The 15893-nt window shown below is 40.1% G+C and overlaps 1 protein-coding gene and 1 pseudogene across 10 annotated transcripts in view; both read left to right on the top strand.

Moving 5' to 3' along the window:
• Window positions 1-6340: 6340 nt before the first annotated feature.
• The window catches only part of MYO6 (myosin VI), a 145699-nt gene continuing 136146 nt past the window's right edge, over window positions 6341-15893 (top strand). For 9 of the 10 annotated variants that reach the window (XR_007128063.1, XM_047732913.1, XM_047732914.1 and 6 more), the window contains exon 1: window positions 6341-6563. The gene's annotated coding sequence lies outside the window, so the exon portion shown is untranslated. The remainder of the gene's footprint in view (window positions 6564-15893) is intronic. The other variant, XM_047732921.1, reaches the window with a different exon arrangement.
• Window positions 11228-12153, top strand: LOC125101641 (26S proteasome complex subunit SEM1-like; annotated as a pseudogene).

The following is a 15893-nucleotide window of genomic DNA, read 5'->3' on the forward strand; positions in this document are numbered from 1 at the left end:
ATAAGTTTTAGCATTGATTTTTAATTTTTTTTTAAAGATTTTATTTATTTATTTGACAGAGAGAGATCACAAGCAGGCAGAGAGGCAGGCAGAGAGAGAGGAGGAAGCAGGCTCCCCGCTGAGCAGAGAGCCCGATGCGGGGCTCGATCCCAGGACTCTCTGAGATCATGACCTGAGCCGAAGGCAGCGGCTTAACCCACTGAGCCACCCAGGCGCCCCTAGCATTGATTTTTAAAGATTTTTTTGCTCAAATATGTTTACTATATATATATTTACAAACTTTTCTTGCATGTAGCAAATTCAATATTATACATGAATGTATTCTTTTAAATGTATTCATTTACATTACCTATTGGTGGGATTGATAGCATGATATTAGTAAACCTCTTTTTAGTTTGCAAAATGCTTTCATTTTTGCATTGTCTTGTCTTTTCCCTCTGCAGGAGGTATTATTATCATTGCTGTTTTATTGATGAGTAAATTGAGTCTCAGTGAGATTAAATGACTTACTGGGGTCACAGGCCTGGTAGCCAGGCCTGGAACCGGTTTCCTTCTCACACTATTCACTTCATCTATACAAGTTTAAACATAATTCTGCACTTCCAGAATGCCTTCACTAATTTGCTTTTTAAATTTCTACAATTTGGTTAGGTTGTATCTGACCCATTTAAGTCTGAGAAAAATAACTGACTCCTCTTTGTCCCTTTTCAAATTACGGAATTGAACTGAAGATCACTGGATATGGCAAATTAGATGGAAGACTTTTTAAAAAAATTATTTATTTTAGAGAGAGAGAGAGAAAGAGCATGTGCAGGGGTCGAGGGAGGGGTAGAGGAAGAGGGAGAGAGAGAACCCCAGCAGACTCCCCACTGAGCATGGAGCCCTATAGTGGGGCTCAATCTCAAGACCATGAGATCATGACCCGAGAGCTCAACTGATTTTTTTTTTAAGATTTTATTTATTTATTTGAGAGAAAAAGACAGTAAGAGAGAGCATGAAAGGGGAGAAGATCAGAGGGAGAAGCAGACTTCTGGTGGAGATGGGAGCCTGATGAGGGACTAGATCCTGGAACCAGGATCATGACCTGAGCTGAAGGCAATTGCTTAACCAAATGAGCCACCCAGGTGCCCATCAATTGACTTTTTTTTTTTTTTAATCATTTAATTTTTAAGTAATCTCTGCACCCAACGTGGAGCTTGAACATAAAAGCCTGATATCAAGAGTCGTATACTCTACTGACTAAGCAAGTCAGGTGTCCTTGAAAAATTGTTTTTTAAGATATTTGACTGTTAAGTGTTTTGAGGTGATGATCTTTGGTCACACTTGTGCTTTTGTTTCAGTTTTAATTATAATGCTGCTAGAGCAATTCAGGAAAAACTAGGAGGGAGTTTAAATAAGGGAAACCATTGTTACGGAAATTTCCAGGCGATATAACGATTAAAAAAAAAAGTGTGGTGATCTGGTTAAGAAAAAATTTTTAAAGTATCTACTGGTGCTCAGTTAAGTGTCCAACTCTTGATCTCAGCTCAGGTCTTGAACTCAGGGTTGTGAGTTCAAGTCCCAAGTTGGGCTCCACAAAAAAAAAAAAATCAGACAAAATATCTATTGATAAATGACATTTCAGCTTTAATTTTAGTCTTTTATACTGAAAATATTTCTAAAATATATTAGGCCACTTTCTAGAGTAAGTTCAGGAATGATGTTTAAAACATCATTCAGTCTTCTTAACAAAATCATTTATGATTTTACAGGGATCACCAAACATTAGCTTTTCATGATAAAGTATGGGAGATACAGATGTTAATGTATGAGGATGGGTGCAGATATATCCTAAGAAAAAAATCCCAAGACTATCTCTTTATTTTTTATTTTATTTTATTTTTTTAAGATTTTACTTATTTATTTGACAGACAGAGATCACAAGTAGGCAGAGAGACAGGCAGAGAGAGAGGGCAGGAAGCAGGCTCCCTGCTGAGCAGAGAGCCCGATGCGGGGCTCGATCCCAGGACCCTGGGATCATGACCTGAGCCAAAGGCAGAGGCTCAACCCACTGAGCCACCCAGGCACCCTGCAAGACTATCTCTTTAGGGATCTGCTTCTTTCCTGTAACTTATTTACCTACAAATTCCAGATGATTACTATTTGTGCAAACTCACTAATAACTGAGGCAATGATAAATATTTCTTTTAGAAGTTATAGTATTGCAAATATCTCACTTATTCATTAAATAAGCACTTGAGCACCTGTTTATTCCTTTTTTGTAAGATAGGAATAATGATAGAACCTTTTTATATTAGTTGGGGTTCTTGGTTGAAAACAACAGAAACAAACTCTGGCTAACTCATCCAGAAGAATGTATTGGACAAATATCATGTAGCTCACAATCACTGGGGATGATGGAGAACTGGTGTGTAAGATGTGTAGAGCATTCATTTAGGATGTCACTGTCAGTACTGTCAGGGTTGCCACAATTATCTACACCACTGTGAATTATCTCTATCTCTGCATCTTTGCATCATTTTGTCCAGATACCAAGTTTCAGGTGAGAGCACCCAACTGAATTAACCTAGGTCTCATGCCATAGTTGTCAGATAGTGCGGAGAAGGACCTTGGCCAGACTCAGTTTCCAAAGTGTGAGGTGGGCCCTGCTCCCACCAAAACTCAAAATTAAGAATTCTCGGGATGCCTGGGTGGCTCAGTCAATTAAGCATCTGCCTTTGGCTTGGGTCATGATCCCAGGGTCCTTGAGTCTGGAATCAAGCTCCTTGCTCAGTGGGGAGCCTGCTACTCCCTCCGCCTCCCACTTTCCCTCTGTGACAAATAAATAAATAAAATCTTTAATAAATAAATAAATAACATTTAAAAAAATCAAGACTTCTCCAAAAATAGAATGGGAATTAAGAAGTTAGGCAGGCAAAAAGCATATCCTCATTGTATTACCCCATAGGCCGCCAAGAATTTATTGGGATGATATATGTAAAGTGCTTGGTATAGTGCTGGCACACAGCATTCAATACATTTCAGCAGTTATTTTAATTCGATGAGCCAGGCATTGTGCTAATCTCTAGGAATAAGAAAAAAAAATAACAGGCAAAATTTCTAATTAAAGAGCTTAGTATTTCAGAGAGTTGTTACAGAGGGAAACAAATATAAAAATGGAATGATAATACCACTTAATTGTTACAGTATAGGTATGAAGTGGGTGCTCTGGAAAACAGAGAAAAGAAAAGCAAATTATGCCAGAGTAAGGACAAAGAAAATAACAGACTGAGTTTTGACAGCTCAAAGGAGTATTATAAGGACTGGGCATGTCTGCATTCCTGTGACTAGGGTATGTTCAGGATTGTGAAGGATATAAATGAGTTTTAACTTATCTGAAAGCCATCAGGATTTGGTAGAGGAGATGACATAATCAGATTTAAGAGGAGGGGTAACTCTAGGAGTGGAGAGAAAATAGACTAGAATGAGCAGAGCCAATGTGAAGAGTTCAGATGATGTATTCAGTTGGGGGATACGTATTTAAGTAAAGTATCAATAGTGAAATAAGTGTTGGAAGAGATATATGCAATGAGTCCTCAGAGAGAGGTGAAAAAGACCACCAAACTGCACCTAAGTTTTGGACATGGAGATTAAGGAAAACTACTTCTTCCTTTTTTAAAGTTTATTTTATTTATTTATTTATTTTTTATTTGACAGAGAGATCACAAGCAGGCAGAGAGGCAGGCAGAGAGAGAGGAGGAAGCAGGCTCCCCGAGAGAGCAGAGAGCCCAATGCGGGGCTCGATCCCAGGACTCCAAGATCATGACCTGAGCCGAAGGCAGCGGCTTAACCCACTGAGCCACCCAGGCGCCCCTAAAGTTTATTTTTTTATTTAAGTAATCTCTACATGCAAGGTGGGGCTTGAACTCACCACTCTGAGATCAGAAGCCGCATGTTCTGTCTGAGTCAGCCAGGTGTCCTGGGAAAACTTAGAGGGCACAAATAGTTTTTGTTCTGAAGGATTCATTGGATTTAGCCTGGCAACACTCCAATGTCATAAAAGGCATAACTGTCTTTTCTGAACACATCAGCACTTCAAAATGGCTTATGTAAAGTACAAGAAATGGAGAAAGGCAGTGGATGGAAATGAGATTGGCTAAGACAGTGTTTCAAAATGCAAATAATTCCAAAGACAGGCAAGTAACTGTGAAGCCTGGATTAGGGGGGCAGGGGGCGCCTGGGTGGCTCCAGTTGTTAATCATCTGCCTTTGGTTCAGGTCATATTCCCAGGGTCCTGGGATCAAGCCCCCCCCACCCCCCCTGCCCCCAACCAGGCTCCCTGCTCATCGGCAAGCCTGCTTCTCCCTCTCCCTCTCTCACTCTCCCTGCTTCTTGTGTTCCCTCTCTCACTGTCTCTGTCTCTGTCAAATAAATAAATAAAATAAAAAAAAATACTTAAGAAGCCTGGATTAGGACAGCTTTGTGGGATTTAGGACAGTGATGAACTGAGGAACAATGAAAGGCATTAAAATTCAACTAAGAGAAAAAGGAAGAGAAATCCCTCTATGCTTCTTAAACAAAAACAGTATAAAGATCGCATAACACATCTTAATTAATTTGAATTTTATACTAAGGGTAGTAGAATGTCACTATAGGAGTTTAAAGAGAGGAGTACATAGACTTTTATAAAATATAAACCTGGTGGCAATGTAGAGACTGGGTTAGAAGGGGACAGGATTGCAGCCTGGTCAAATGGTTAGGTGGCTAAAGCAGTATGCAACATCTGAAATGATGGGGGCTTGAAATGAGATACTGGTAGTGGCTATTCGGAAGAACTGGGAACACTGGAGAGATATGGATCTTGAAGCAAAGGGACTCAGTAATGGAAGTGGGGAAAAAGGAGATCTAGAGAGAAAAAACCAAGTTATCACAATAAACTATATCAGCTGCCATTGGTCTGCCATCGCCTTTTAATCTTAAGTCCAAAATGAAGTCAAAGCAGTGAACTGAAATTTCTCTCTCCTTATTCTTGTTTCTTTTTTCCAGTTTGTTTTGAAATGTAATTTTATATACTTAAGATTTACCTCTTGGCAATCAGGAATTAAATTTCTGAGATTGCTGTAAATTATTTCCTTTCCTGGTTTCTCTTCCTCTTTCTTACTTCCCTATTTTATGTGCAGTACTTTCTTGTTTTAGTCGTATGCTAATACCTCACCATAACTTCGCTTTCCCACCAAAAGAACTGGGGAAAAACTGCGTATCTAAAAGTTGTCTCTTCAGAATCCTGTAGATTTCCTCAAGTTTCCTAGTTGCTACTCAGAAATGCTGAGGAGGGACGCCTGGGTGGCTCAGTTAGTTAAGCAGCTGCCTTCGGCTCAGGTCATGATCCCAGCGTCCTGGAATCGAGTCCCACATCGGGCTCCTTGCTCGGCGGGGAGGCTGCTTCTCCCTCTGCCTCTGCCTGCCATTCTGTCTGCCTGTGCTCGCTCTCTCTCTGACAAAAAAATAAAAAAAAAAAATCTTAAAAAAAAAAAAGAAATGCTGAGGAAAAAAGTGTAATTCTCCTGTTTCGGTACTTTTTTTCACTGGAGACATTTAGCATTACAATCAGTCATTACCAATTCCTTTTCTTAAGCTCCTTTTCGGTGTAAAAGCGACGTGCGTTTTCATCATCTAATTCAATGTTGCACAGCTACTTCATATTTAATTTTCAAATATGATTTACAGGTAAGTCACTTATAAAAACAGTAAAATTTAAACGACAGAAAAGATCGGGTTCTAGTAAGTAAATGCGGTCCGGGGGCCAGAGAAATACAAAATGTCCATCTCAGACCCTAGGCTACCCAAAGCAGAAAAGCAAGGTTGCTGCGTCGCCCCGCAGCCCAGCGCCACGAGACCCGGACGGGAACCGAGTTTGCAGCGGTTCTCCCCTCCACAACAACGCCGCGTCGTTCCCTCCCGCCCTCTAGTAAAACGCGGGGTCCTCGCCCCCCTGCCTGAACAACTGTCTCCCTCCGGGAACAGATTCTTGCTGTTGCCGGACTGCGCGGTCACCGCATCCAGACCGCAGAGAACTTGCTTTGCACCGGCTGGAGACCACAGCGGCGAAGAAGGCCATCTCGCAGCGGGAGGAACAAGGACTACCGGCTGCGCCCGCGGCAGCCTCTTCTCCCGCGCTAGCGTGCCCACCTCAACCCCGGAGGCTCTGCGCCGCGGGCGGGGGGCGAGCGGAGGGGCGGGGCGGCCGCGGGCACGAGCGTCCCCTCTTGGAGCGCGCGCCCGTGTACCCGCGCGCCCGATCGGCCCGCCCCGGCCCGCGGCGCCCCCGCCCCCTTGGGCGCTCCGTAGCCGTGACGTGCGCGCGCCGGGGCCGGGGACTCTGCTGGGCGCCGGCCGGCGGGCGGAGACGGACCTGGGATCTGTCCGAGCAGGAAGCTAGCAGGATCCCGGTCGCCGCTTCCCCGTCTCAGAACTGGTCCACGTCGCCGGCTTTTCGCTCAACTTCATCACCTTTGACCCCCGCCCTTCACCTCTCCCGCCACAGGTTGCTTCGCTGCCGCGCACCTGCCCTCGCCTCCGCACCGGTGAGTGACGCGGTGCCCCTGCTTCGGGGCGTCAGCGTCAGGCCTCGCTGCCCCGGCCCTCCCTCCTTCGGGGCCTCCTCGGGCAGTCCGGGGGCCCACGGCTAGTTTCACGTCCCGAGGACGCCTCGGGTGAAGCAGGTGATGGGTGGGCCCGGCCGGCTGCTCGCGGTAGTGCCAGGGCTGGTTCTCATTTCCACAGGACAATGAGAGTCCCCTTTCATGGGTTTATCGTCACCAAGATACCTTTGTGTATCTACTCTCGCTCCCAGTTAGAAGCAGAGCTCTCAGGTGACCCACTCTGACTTGACACTCCATGATAGTTTTCTCTTAAGTAAACAAGCTTAAAATTCAGTGTAGGAATAGGGCCGTTTGTTCTGAGATATGAGGATCAGGTGACTGCCACTATTAAATTAATAGTTTAATCATGTAGGAGACCAGGCTGGGACAGTCAAACACTGTAATTTTAGTTTTCAGGTTGTCTAGTACTTTGAGTATATTAATTTATATAGGTGCTACTGAAGAAGAGCTTTTATTTGTTAATTTCCCCAACCCCTTAAAACCTTAAAATGCTCCAATTCCGGAGCAAGGTATTATTAAGTAGAAAATAATTTGGTAGGGTTATTACTAGAATATCCGTGTCAGAAATACCATTTTTTTTAATTTATTTTTTTGACACACAGAGAGAGACTTCATAAGTAGGCAGAGAGGCAGGCCGAGAGAGAGAGAGAGAGAAAGAGAGAGAGAGGGGGAAGCAGGCTCCCTGCTGAGCAGAGAGCCGGATGTGGGGCTCGATCCTAGGACCCCGAGACCATGACCTGAGCCGAAGGCAGAGGCTTAGCCCACTGAGCCACCCAGGTGCCCCCAAAATACCATTTCTATACAGTTTAAGAAAACAGGTGATATTTTATCTGGCATAAAGTTGTGGTGGAGGAATGCTTACATCCTAATTTACAGATATTAGTGAACAACTAGGAACACTGTTCCAACTTCACAGATTGCTGTACATGCTAAGCAAAAGTTCCATTTGCTGTTATGCTCTGGTGGTGTAGATGCAGTGTATCTTCATGTATACAATCGGTTTGAGAGTTTTAGAAATTCTTAAGATTTACTTGAAACTATTCACACCATAAAATGTGAATCTTGAACTTGGGCTGGAGTGGTCATGGTACAAAGGTTGGCAGCCAAAACAGCATATCTGTACAAATTAACTAAACTTCATAGATATGTTGGGCTGTGCTTTTACAGTTGGAAATTGTTCAGTGGAAAAATTACCTTGGTGTTTTTTATCATTAATTTTAGAAATATTACAAACTGGGCCATAGCCAGAGCTTGAAACAATGCAGCCGTTCAAAATAACTCATTGACTTTCAAATATCCAGCTCATTTTGAGTATCTGAAGTTGCGCAGGAATTATACCCACAGTGGTAAACAGAAGTCGTTCTAGTCTTAGACTTGCCTATTGCATTTGTATATTCTATGTGACATATTGTTCTCCCAGTTTGAATTACATTTTCGTTTTCAAAGACATTTTAAAAGGGAGTAACAGAAGTGATGAATGACTTTAAGATTATCATGATTAAAAACTCTAAGTATACATTATATAAAACTGTAATATGCATATATTCTTCATTAGGGTCTAGAAACATGAGCAAGAAAAATGTAATGCAAATTACATTTTGTTTATATGGGTGCTACTGAACAAGAGCTTTTTTTAAATAACATCAATTACAAATAAAAATGTAAATTAATGCAAGGTATTAAAAACAGAGATCGTAAATCATAACTCATTGCACTTATCTGAAGTGGATCTTTTCCCTCTGTTTATGTTTATGTGATCAACTTTTAAAATAACAGTGGCCAGGAAATCTGAGAGATTGAAGGCTCTTTTCTCATCCTGTTGTGACTGCCTGGAGACTGTGGTATATCATGTAGCCCATTGTTTAGATAACTGGGCTGTCTCTGGGTTCTAAAGTACAGCTCTTTTCAGAAAGTTTTAAAATTTTTGACCATGTGAAGTTTGAATAAATATAAACACCCAAAACATTTCATGGAAAATGAACCCGTTTTTCCCTGGTGAAAATTGAAGCTTCATTTTGATATTTAAAAATGTCAGTTTTAAAAAGATTTCTGACCTCTCTGAATTTTTCATTTTTGTATATTAAACCATTTTCAGTAAAAGACTGAAAAAGATATTACAACTTTAATAATTTTCATAGTTTATGATCCCCTTAATGAGGTACTTCATAATAATTTCTGAACTTGAATAGCATAAGTTCATTACCCCTTTATTAGGCATCTGCCATAATCAGAACACTAACTGAGGGATTTGATCTATAAAATAATTTTCAAGGTTGGTGGTCTTGTCCTTTTACATATGAAGAAATTTAAACTTAGAGAATTAAATATTTGCTCAAGGTCTTACAACTCCAGAGGAGCAAAGTCTGGATTCACACCTAAGTCTTCTGACCATGAAGCCCTGTCTTTTCTACCAGACCAGATTTCCTTGATCTCAGTTCATTTGGTAGACTGCTCAAATAAACCTGCAGAACTGGTATTGTGTTAAAGAATGTAACTTGAAGAAGGCACATAGGAGTGAGGATGATATAGGTCATGAATGTGGTTCTGAAACTGATGTTGAATTTTCGGTTTTTTTTCATTCTTAGGTTGACAACTTTGACAGTGATATGGTGTTGCTTTCTCATTTCTGATGTAAATTCCAGAATATTATACAAATTGTGCACTTTTTATTTTGATGGGTTTATAGGAGTTAGAATTAGGCTGTAATGTAACACTGGTTTTCACTGTAGATAAAATGAATAGTACAGTCTTTTTGTTTCAGATAGAACTTTATATTTTCTTTCAATAAGAGATCGTTGTCCATAAATGCAGTAGCTATCTTTTAAAAATAATGCATAATTAACTTTGTAATCCTTGTGAGGGGGCTTGTTTTCAGAGTATGACTAAATTCTCACCTGTACTATTCTCACCTGTAGTATTAGGACAATTTTTTATGGCCTATGTTTATTTCAGGAATGTCCCTTGAGGTGTAATAGACACAAAGGACAAAAATGAGTACACAAAGTCCATCTTTTGTCTTTTGTCACAAAGTAGGAGTCATTTCAGCAGTAGAATGTAGTTGGGTAAATGAGAAGAAAAATGATAAGAATGCTGAGTTGGGTGATTACATTTACAGGTGTTTCATTATTTGGTTTGAACTCTAAGGAATTTTGCATCTCAAGGATACTCATATTCAACTGTAAATAAAACATTTATCATCCAAGAGCTTAATATAAATTATTAATGGATTATCTATAAGACATCTGCATGTGTGTATGTATGTATGTGTAGATAATTAAGAACTAAGGTCAAATAAGCTTAAATTCTGTTTTTGAGGAATTATATAATAATATTTAGAGGAACCAGGAAGTTTGTCATTTGAAACAGCTATACTTTTATTTGACAAATTTAATTGGACTATCTGTAATCTTAAAATGTGGGTGTGAGAATTTTTTTTCTGTTTGTGGTCTTGAAAGAAAACTTTTCATATTTAGTATAAGAATGACATGGTAATTTGGGAAATGACCACAAGTCCACAAAAAGTTCTCCCTGTAAGTGCTGAAGCATAGGCTGTAAAACCAGAAGAACAACTCAGACATCTTTAGAAAACTTGCTAGTGTTAAAGAAGGGAAGTACTTTTCTGTACAGAAGGCATGCTTCCAGTGAAACCAAAATACTGAGGAACATTCCTTGGGTGATATTCACATAGGTGAATATTTATATCCAGGCTGAGTAATGTGCACAAAGGAAGGTGGTGCTCTTGACAAAACCACAGGCATCTTTTATGTAAGTTACATCACTTGTTATTTTACTTGAAAGTAACCTGCTGCTTAACCTTTACAAAGTAAGGTTTTGCATAGAGCAGAATTTTAAAATTTCTATTATATGTGGATGAACATCTTTCTCAACAAATATTTACTGAGGGCCTAGTCTGTTTGAAATATGACTGTAGGTGGGAACTGGTTCTTTTTACTGGCAGATCATTGGATCTAGGAAATATAAAGAGTGACAGAGACATAAAAAGAAAGATGAGTAGAAATACCCAATTAAAATCTGATGATATTTATATCAGATTTAACGACTTACATTTGTATGGCACTTTATTGGTCTGGAAATCATTTTATGTATCTTTGGTCCTTAAAACACCTTGTTGAAGTAGATGTGGTAAACTTACTCTTATTCTGCAGATGATAAAATGTTGGCAAAAAAAAAAAATTAAGTGCCTTGTTCAAGGTTACTTATGTGGCTGCTTAGAAACATAGCTAAGAAGGGAACTTCTGTGTATTCCCATAGTAGATCACAGTTATCTTCTAGGTGTTAGTTAGGGTTAACCTCTTAATGAGCAGTTACTTAATTTTGTGGCTTCAATTTGGATGGTTCCAAAAATTACGAAAAGTCAGCATCACTAAAGTGATAATTGTTAAATACTTACTAGGTTTGTTTTTGTTCTTGTTTGAATATAAGGTAGGAGATGAGCAGGATGCATTATTATGGGGCTCCTTTAACATTTTAGTACATTAATGGAGCTAAGGTTGGAGATTAACTTTTCTCATTGGAGAGTTTTTCAAGATTGTTTTATTTTAGTGAGTGAGAGCATGCACGCGCATATGCAGGTGAATGAGTTTGGGGAGGGAGAGCAAAGGGAGAGGAAGAGAGAATCTCAAGCTGACTCTGTGCTGAGTGTAGAGCTGCTGCAGGGCTTGATTTCATGACCCCGTGATCTCTACCTGAGCTGAAACCAAGAGTTGTTGCTTAACCAACTGTGCCAACCAGGTTGGAGAGTTTTTAAAGGAAAGCCCATGGTTTGTTTTAAAAAAGAAAGGAGGGGTGCCTGGATGGCTCAGTGTTTTAAACCCTCTGCCTTCTGCTCAGGTCATGATCCCAGGGTCTTGGGATCGAGCCCCACATCAGAGTCTCTGCTCGGCAGGGAGCCTGCTTCCCCCTCTCTCTCTGCCTGACTCTCTGCCTACTTGTGATCTCTGTCTGTCAAATAAATGAATAAAATCTTTAAAAAAAGGTAAATAAAAAGAAAGGAGAACTCTGTGATAGAGCTCACTTCAGAGATGGCAGCAGCGTTGGTGTCTTCTGTGAGGAAAAGTCAGAGTTCCAACTTTCCTCTCAGCCTGGGGGGTTTTCAGAGGGGATGGTCGCTGTGTTAGAAAAAAATGCAGCTAGTAGTCTTGGGTCTCTTGGAGGAAGATGGTGAGTTCAAGGAGTTCCCTGGGCTGGTTTAGATGAAGATGAAGGTGCAAATGTCTGGGAGGATGATTGGGATGAAGACAATGTAGATGATAACTTCTCCAATCAGGAGCTGAACTACAGAAACTTGGTTATAAGATGGAGACCTTTTAGCATTCAGAAGAGCAACCTAAACTTGAACTGTTTACTAAATTCTAGGACAGAAAACCCAGGATGGGACACTTAAAAAAATATGTTTATTTCATTGCCTGCTTGGATTTATGTTTTTGTAACACACACACACACACACACACACACACACACACACCACACACACACACACGGTTTTGCTCTTTAAAAAAAAAGGAGAAAAATATTATGGGGGAATTTTGAAAATAACTTTTTTGTTACTTGACACATTGGTATTGACCTGATAATTATGCTTGTTTTTGTAAAGATTCACTAATGAGCTAATATGTGTCTGCATTGGTATCTTTATGCCTTCATTCATTTGACAAATATTTGAGTGTCTGCCATGAACCAGGTACAGTTCTAAGTGCTAATGATACCATGATAAATTAAGACCAAGTTCCTGTGCTAAGTGGTATTTTATTGTTGTTTTGAATTAAGGTAAATTATAGACTCTTAATAGTAGTATGTAATCAATAGGGCTGACCCTAAAGTTGGGAAATAGATAGTTGTCAAAGTGGTAGAATTTGAGGGTTACTAAAAGACTTATTTACTCAATGGCCTTCAGTTCACTGTTACCAGTCTGCTCCTGATAAGTAAGAGTATGCTCCATCTTCATCAGAGTCTCAGGAACACAAGGCTAAGATAAAATAAAGGGAATATAGGATTGATATGTTGGATTAGCAGCTATCGTTTATTGAGTTTTTGCTATGTATTTGTGTGTCAAGCAAGTACTTTGTGTACATTATCTCAGTTAATCACTACATGACTTACTTTAGTGCATTTGACATTATGACCCACAGTTTACAGATTGGGAAACAGAGGCATAAGATGTTAAATTTGCTCAAGCTCATAGCCAGTACTTGATGGAGATGGAATTTGGATGTACTTAGCATGTAGTAGGTAGGAGTAGAAGGAGTACTGATATACACGCAGAGTTGTGATGTCCTACCAGTATGGAATGGCATAATGTGTAGGTGGAAGGCCTTGGTGAGTGATGGGTGGAGAGTCAAGAGAGCTTGTTGTGGGGAGGGAGTGGATGGGGATGATTATTGCTTGTGTAACTGCTTGGCCCTTAGGTGTAATCCTTTTTGTGACAGTCCTGAAACTGCAGAGTTGCATTTATATACAAGTGCTTGCTTACCCAGCTTGTAGATAAGAGGGACTGGCAGACCTAAGATGATTCTGGTTTTGCCAGTCACTACTGTAGTCCAATTACTTAGTGTCTCTGGGCTTCAGTTTTCTCATCTATAAAATGGAGGCAACAGTGTTACCTACCTGGTGTGGTTCTTGTGGGGAAGGAATTAGATAATAATACATGTGAAACACATATCACCGTGATGTGTAGTTAGTGTGCATTATTATTGTTACTGTGTTAGTTTTTGTTTTTTGGTTTCTTTGGCCATGTTTAATGTGGAATGTTTATTCAAAAAGAAAAAAAAGTGTATTGGAGATTTCGGTGGAATCTTAAAGTTCGCCGAATTGAAGAAGTTTTGAAGTGTAGTGTTAATCACAATTATCTGGGAACTGGTAAAAACATTTGTCAGAAAGGTGTGGGTGAGGCCTGGGCACTAGCATTTTAACAAGTTTCTCGGTTGATTTACTTGCACACCAAAATTTGAGAACCACTGGTTTAAAACTTTTCTTTATCCTATGCCTGGGAAGGCTTCAGTAAAACAACAAAAAGTGTTTGGATTAACCAGGCAGTGTATGGTAGAAGGAAGTGAAATATCAGTTACCGGAATCCCTTCCTTGATTGTGTGTGTGTGTGTGTGTGTGTGTGTGTGTGTGTATTAAGTTTATTTGGGGTTTATAAGCATTTATCTTTGAGAGGGGCAGTGTTAAATTGCACACCTAACTTTAATTGTAATGAGTTTTTCAGCTTTTAATAAGCTTCATTTAGAAATGAGCTAGTTATATTTAATTTTTAAAGTTATACAAATAATAATAAGTAGTACTTGAATCTTAAGACCTTGTTAAACTTTTTAAATTGGATTTCTTGGGCGCCTGGGTGGCTCAGTGGGTTAAGCCGCTGCCTTCGGCTCAGGTCATGATCTCAGAGTCCCTCATCGGGCTCTCTGCTCAGCAGGGAGCCTGCTTCCCTTCCCCTCTCTCTGCCTGCCTCTCTGTCTACTTGTGATCTCTCTGTCTGTCAAATAAATAAATAAAATAAAATCTTTAAAAAAAAATTGGATTTCTTTAGATAATGTACTGTTTTGAGTTAACCAGCTTTGGTATTGTTAGCTTCATCAGGCAAGCTGCCAGCAGGAAAGAGATTTCATCCTGGATGGTGCAAAATAAGAGATTATAGAGGTTAGAGAACAAACAAGGGTGGGGGGGCACCCAGGGAATAGCAATGGTGAGAAGCCCTTAATACTCCAGAGATTACCAAAACTGAGAGTTGAGAGCTGGCATTGGGGAGGAAGGCCCCAGGGAACTGTGGCTTTGAGGCAGTCAGGCTGGGAGGGGAGAGGGAAGTTCCATGACTTCTCCTCCCTCTGTCTTTGGGTCTTGTACACTGGCTTGCACCGCTGGAACCCACCTGCGGAGCCTAGGTGGTGATCTATGCAGGCTCATCTTCCCAGGGCAGGAACAAAGCATACATAGGAGGGGTCGGGGGTTTGATGGAGCAAGTGGAGAATAAATGTGGAGAATAAATAGGGCATTGATTAGAACCTTTGGGAATTTTTAGCATTTCCTTGGTGTAGTTTAAATAACTTTGGGACCTGTGATACATCTCAAAAATGCTGAGACTGCTTATCTTATACATACTTAGAAAAAAATTCATTCACTTTCTCATCCAATTGGACAGTTATTCTAGGAACTTTTTTTTTTTTTTTAAGTAATCTCTGTGCCCAATGTGGGGCTCCAGCTTATGACCCGGAGATCAAGAGTTGCATGCTCTACTGACTGACACAGCCAGGCTCCCCTTAGGAACTTTTATGATCCATATAACACAATGAGAAACATAACCCAAGTCTATTAACATAAAACCCTTTTATTAATATATTGTTATACCTTAGTGAGGTTTCTGAACTTAGTCTTGGTTTGAAAGAGTACATGTCTTTCATTAGAAAAGATCTTTTAATGACTAATTTTTTAAAAAGAATTGGGAGAAGAGGTCTGTGCCTTGTGGAATTTGTATCTTGTATTTCCCTGGACTCTTGATAGCAAAAATACCAGAATACAGGCTTAATGTAATAATAGTTGATAGACATAAGACTGTTCTGAAAAAATTGTTCTTCCTCCCCAAGTCCTTTTAAAGACACATTAAATTTCTGTATAAATCTGTTGCAGTTTACTCTTATTCAGCTATCTTCTGTTAATGCCAGTTTTACCTAGTTAACCTGAATTCTGGATACAAGTTTAAATCCATGTTTTGTTTTTTTTTTAAAGATTTTATTTGTTTATTTATTTGACAGACAAAGATCACAAGTAGGCAGAGCAGCAGACAGAGAGAGAGGAGGAAGCAGGCTCCCTGTTGAGCAGAGAGCCTGATGCGGGGCTCGATCCCAGGACCCTGGAATCATGACCTGAGCCGAAGGCAGAGGCTTTAACCCACTGAGCCACCCAGGCGCCCCCATGTTTTTTATTTTGGACAAATTCCTGAGGATTACTAAAGAAAAGTGTTTCTCTTCTTGTGAAATGGTATGAAGGTCCCTAATATGAGCATTACTCCCTCCAAAAACAATAGATTATAATTTATATTTTCTCTCTATTCTTGAAGGTTCCAGGGAAAAAGAGTACAAGATTTTCTCAGATTAAGCAAAATTTTGTGGTATATTTACAAAATGCTTGAGACTGCTTGTCTCAAGTACAGCTATACTGGATTTTGTTCACAACTTCCAGAAAGGGAAGAACCAACTGTATTGCAGGGCTGGGCAAATTAATCAAATCACAAACACC

This window comes from Lutra lutra, chromosome 6 (genome assembly GCF_902655055.1).
Source record: "Lutra lutra chromosome 6, mLutLut1.2, whole genome shotgun sequence".
NCBI lineage: Eukaryota > Metazoa > Chordata > Mammalia > Carnivora > Mustelidae > Lutra > Lutra lutra.